Source organism: Accipiter gentilis, chromosome 20 (assembly GCF_929443795.1).
Source record: "Accipiter gentilis chromosome 20, bAccGen1.1, whole genome shotgun sequence".
NCBI lineage: Eukaryota > Metazoa > Chordata > Aves > Accipitriformes > Accipitridae > Astur > Astur gentilis.
Window position 1 is genome coordinate 815,584 of NC_064899.1, and position 6,000 is coordinate 821,583.

Sequence of the window (6,000 nt, forward strand, 5' to 3'; positions counted from 1 at the left end):
TTTATTTTTGTGAAGGTAGGAAGGGCTAAATGTGTGTGTGTGTGTGAAAAGAAACTATTGCACACCCATCAGCTTCATATGTATTTATTTGAGGTTTCTTTATTGTTTTTATTTTTTATGGAAAACGTATTAGTAAATTTTCCCCTCTCTTATTTTCTCGTTATGTTTTTCAGACTCTGTTTGAGCCAGCACTGGTTTGATCTGTCCATGAAATAATAAGGAATACTTTGCACACAGTTGTACTATTTGCAAAGTAAAACTCAAGTTGATCTGTTTAAAATGTTGTGTGCAAAACCTGATAAATTAAGTAATAACATTTCCTATCCATTAAAATATAAAAGCTGCAACTGAAGGGGAGATGAACACATTTACCTATTATTGTGCAGTGCTATTCTGAAAGCAGTCATTTTTCCTAACTGTCCCGAAGCTGCAAGCTTTAGAAGACCTCTGTTGATGTCCTTGAATGTTGCCTCAAGTGGCCCATGAAAAGCCTAGAAGCTCCAGGCATCTTTGAAATGGCTACCGTCACTTCAGCAGCTCTAACGTGAAAAAGGGCCTTTTGGACATTCGGTCACACTCTTCTAGTGAAAAGCCAGTATGTCACGGAGAGTAGCATCTCCTGCAGTATTCTTTCACTCCGGGGAACCAGTGAAAAAATGCAAGTGTTAAAGGAAAAGCCCCTTCTGATTCTGATTTCTGCCTTGAGGTCAAGGCTTCTGCTTGAAAGTCTTAAGCTGTCGTTTCTTCTAGGAGTTTTCTTCTACTCAGAATTACTGTTTGAAGACTGGCTCCTTCATAATAACTTAATTTGGCCTCTGGAAGTAGAGGAGAACTCTTGTTCTCTTCTCTTTGATAAGAGGTGTTGGCAGCTGTGTGGCACCTGAATCAGGCCCATTTCCCAAAACAGCTCTTCAGGAAATCTTCGGACACAAACAGCTGTAACAAATCCGGTTCCCCAAGTGCACACAACCTGCCACTTCTTCCATTTCCATACTAACTGTGCATATGATAACTCACCCAAAACCTCATCTCCAGGCTCATAGCAAGGGATTGATAGGGAGTGAGTGCTTTGGACTTGTGATATCTTTTTGATTTTCATGATTTTTACATACTGACTGCAGAGAAACATCAGAACTGAATAAAGTAAATAAAATATCTGAGAAGGAAAGTTTTTACGGCTGTGGCTTAGGGTGGTACCTGAGAAGCTAAGACATCTTCAGAGCCAGTTTTTAGGTGATTGCTGCAATGAGAGTATTACATTTACATTTGTAATGTGGATGGCAGACACTAATTCATAGGAATGAATCGTAGGAATTGTTTCTCACCTGTTTATCAATAATTTACCAGACATTTTTCTGGATTAAAATTTTGCTATAAACCTGCTGTTCTGTACTGATCTCGAGTGTGGACTTGCTGCTGTCAGTGGTTGTCAGCTGACTGTACAATAAGGTTGGTTAGGTTTAGTATTCTGTGTTATCAGCTCTACTGAATCGACAAATCTGATAGCTGTTCAGTGTCTGTGCTTGCTGCAGCCACAGATAACCATGCTGTCTCTACTACTCAAGGGGAGATCGCTCCGTCACGACGTTTCATTCTCTCTGTCCGGTTTTCTCTGGAACCAGAGCATTTTCCACCCGCTTTGCTCTGCTGGTGAGCTCTAGGCGTCAACAACTGTTTTGCCAACGCCAAGTCCTCCTGCCTTTGGCAGGTGCCTTCAATCTATGCCACTGAAGCAGAACGTCCCTGAGCAGCAGAACAACCTTCACCGCTGAGACGCCCTGGGCAGGAGCCCTGAAAATGCCCAGCGACATGAAACTTCCCAAACTTTGCAGAAACGCGTGCTAACAATTTGCTCCACAGGCATTCAAAATGTTACTGGTAATAGTCTCTCTGTTTATTTGCAAAAGTTGAGCACCACAGTCCATAAGCTATTTAAGATAGCATAACGTGTTCCCAGTTAATGACTGGTCCAATTCCATGCTATGCTGCAAACATATCACAACATAATGTCTGTTTATTGTTTTCAGTCATTTTGTAAAAAGTCTGCATGAAACAGCCTTTTAGCTTGCAAAGTGACTGAAAATGTTTACAGTAGAAGAAAGGGAAATTTAAGTTGAATTCTGGACGTTGTTATCAAGTGGAGGGTATTGACTGATGTCTTCAGGCCTGGGATGGAAACCAGCACAGGATCCTCACTTCATCCATCCAGGTGCTCCTTTGCCATCCTGGGAAAGCATCTTACTCCATCCCTGCACTGATCCTCCTGACCACAAAAGCTTCTCCTCTGCAGTGGCAAAAAATATGCTGTTAATATGTTCATTCTTTAAATGGAAGTCTTTGTTACAAAATGCTGGAATAACCACTGAAGTCTGCATATACAGATGGGGATTTTGACTTTCTCTCTGGAAGGTGGATGCCTCTCTGTGGGTCTCAGGCTGCAGGACAAGCCCGTGGCCCCTCGCTGGGCCTGGGCACTGGAAGATGCTCTTGAAGCGTGCAGGAGGTGTGCGCTTGTTGAGGATCCGTGCTGGCAGGGCAGGGAGCTGTGGGAGGCAGTCACAAGGGCACATGGCACCAGGAGTGATGAGAAAGAGATTAACAGGGCTTCTCTGAGACTCCGCAGGTCCAAGAGCCCGACTTCCCCGCTGCGCTGAAGGAGGGGCAGGCAGAGATTTTGCCTGTCAGGTTTGGAAGTGGAGTTATCTGTATGCATTCATGTGCCCAGGTAAGCAAGAAAATAAGCAAACTGTCCTTCCCGCAGCTGGGAGAGGAAAAAAAGCCATTAGCAAATAGCAATACTTAATGATAAAGACAGCATATATGGCTAAGAGATAACGTAGGTGTAGAGAGAATATGGACAACTGAGCAGATTTCCCATCAGCTCTCATCACTGCTGTGGGGGAACTGGTCAAGGCTGACTGAGACGACTCTGTCAGAACTTCCAGGAGTCCAACTCCCAAAGTGATGAAGTAGGAAGCACCATGCATGGCACTGGAGGTTTGGACAACTACAGGACCTGTTTTTCTTATCAAGTCCTTTTTATTCTTTCACGCTTTTGAGTCCATTTCCATTATGAGTTACATGGAAATATAGAAATACTGTTCAAAGTCTTTTTTGCAGTGCGGTACTGCACCACACTAGGACATTTTTTTAAGTTCACCCTTTGGTCTTGAAAAGTTTGTATATCTAAATGTGCACTTTAATTTTGTTCTGTATTTCTCCCAATGCACAAGGGATTTAGTGAATTCAAACTATTAACAAATATTGGCAGTCAGGTCTTTGTTTTTTCAGCTTGCATGCCAAGTGTTAGCAGGATTCAATTTAAAATGGTTGAGATAATGATCTCTCTCCTTGTAGCATGTTACTTTATCTAGCCTCTACAGCCCGTTTTTCTCTCAGACACTCAAGTTACATGCCGTGGAAGCTTTTAAAGCACATAAATAGTAAAATCCAAACACTGACTGATTTCTTCGTACCTGTGGCAAATTTAGCTTTGAAAAAATATTCTCAGATTTAAATGGGTAAGTGCAAATTTTTTATTACGTCTGTTAAAAGTATATATTAACTGGAAAATGACAGGCTCCATTGGCTCCCAAAGGTAATACACATCATAATTTTGAATTGTACTCAAACTGAACTGTGAAATCAGTTTGATTTTATATTATAAAAAATAATATAAATAAGTTTGATTTTATATTTTCATCTAATTCTTTTATATTTGCAGCTACATTTCAGTAAAATAGTTCATTAATTTTAGTTAGGCTTTTGCTTTAGCGTTCAGAAGGTCTCGCAGTATGTTCTTCTAGAACCACTCAAAGGAGTTTAAACCAATGATTACCTTTCCAGTGTTTTTTTTTTTCCATGGTGAAAATAAGGCAGCATTGGGAATTGTTGGCTGGAAGCCCTCCTTCCCTGGAGGTCTCTAGTCCAACCTCCCGCTCAGAGCACTCCGTCCACCAGCACCACCACAGGTCAGCTGGGCACTGTCCAGCCAGCTCAAAAACTGCTAAGGGTAGAGAAGGACATATATCTATATATAGATCAGTATAACTTTTCAAAGTTTAGCTTTCCATTTCAAATTCTGAAACCATTACAGTTATACAGAGGGAATTCATGGAAGAGAGTGGAACATGGTCTCTTTTTAACAAATTCTGGTTTAGTTTTAGAGAGTTTCACAGCTTTGCTGGTGGATCTACTCTACGACATCTGTAAAATCAATAGAAAGGGAGAGAGGAGCTGCTTTCCTGGAGTTTGTGGTCTTCTGCCTCGTCTCAGGCATGGAATGAACACTGTAAAAGCTGTGTAGGATGGTGTGCGGAATGAACCTTGAATATACAGAACTGGGCAGGGTATAGGTATGATTTGAGTCAGAGCATAATTCTAAGCCTTTGAAGCAGAAAACTTTTTTCAACACAAAAGGTATGCTTTTAGGTATGTTATCTGGTTATTAAAAATGATGAGGTAAATTCATTTATAAGAGTTTGTAATATTTGAATGTGTCTATACTACTTACTATACGTGATGTCTTGCCTGTCTTACCACTAATCGGAAGAGAGGTTCATGACTGAAGATCTCATTATATATGATTTAACTTCTATAGTTTCAATATCTAAACATCTACACAGTGACTTGATTTATGCAAAGAGTAGGTCTTGAAAGTATTGCTTATTCTTAGGGAACAATCTTTTCTTGGTGTCTATTGTATCTCCTGAATTCCATCTCTTTCCTGTCAATATTACTTCACATTTTGTAGTATCCTGTTCTTAGTATGTGCTGGTGTTTTTACTGTGTAATTTCTCTACTTAAAAGAATAGTAATTATTGGAGAATAATCAACTGTTGTCATCTCTTGCTAAACCAGAAAAACATTAACAGAGCATACGGACGGTGGTTCAGAAATTGCCCCTTTTACTCCACTGCAAAGGGAGAAATAGTAAGTACATTAAATCAATACAAGTGAAGTTTTTGCAATGGAAGGAATGAAACTTTTTTTTGTACTGACGCTAGAAAGAAGCATGCAAACGAATTGTGTGACAGCCTGTTATCAACACGTCAGCACTTGCAAACTTGTTTCTGGTATTAGGACAATGTGATTTTCTTGGATGAGCTCGCTCTTAGGTAGTGTATGTAGAAGAAGAATTTCTGGGTTAACTAAAAGCAGGTTTCTTTTAAGTCATTGGACGCTTTCTTCTAAAATTCCAGTTTATCCCCAGATAAACACATTTCTTTGCAGATTGTCATATTGTATGACCTGAAAAAGTTTACAGGGAAACATCACACCAGAAAGAAGCAGAGAATCTGTAGCTGCAGTTACAGGCAGAGATATGGTTTCTCACCCACATCAAAAAGATTGTAATGGCACTCTGAAGGTGTCTGGGAGTAGTCAGCGTAGATTTATGAAGGGGAAATCAAGTCTGAACAACCTGACAGCCTTCCACAATGAGATGACTGGCTTGGCAGATGAGGGGAGAGCGGTGGGTGGTGTTTATCGTGAGTTTGGAAAGGCTTTCAACATTGCCTCCCGTAACATCCCTCAGACGAGCTGGTGAAGTGTAGGGTAGGTGAGTAGACAGCGACTGAAAACTAGCTGACCTGCTGGGCTCCGACGCTTGTCAGCAGCAGCACGAAGCCCAGCTGGAGGCCAGCCGCTCGCGGCGTGTCCCAGGGGCCAGTACTGGGTCCAATCCTGCTTAACGTCGTTAATAAGCTGGATGACGGGTCAGTGCACTCTCAGCGAGTTGGCAGATAACGCAGAACCAGGCCAGGGAGGTTAGTGGTTAATTCACAAGACGAATGCGCTGCTCTTCAGCGGGACCCTGACAGGCTGGAGCATGAATCCAGCAGGAACCTCCTGAGGTTTAGCAAAGGGGAATGCCAAGTCCTGCGCTTGGGAGGAATAACCTCACGAAGTTTAACAGCGGGAAACGCAAAGTCCTAAACACCAGGAGGAACAACCCCACGCACCAGCATAGGCTGAGGGGCGAGTGGCTGGCGAGCAGCT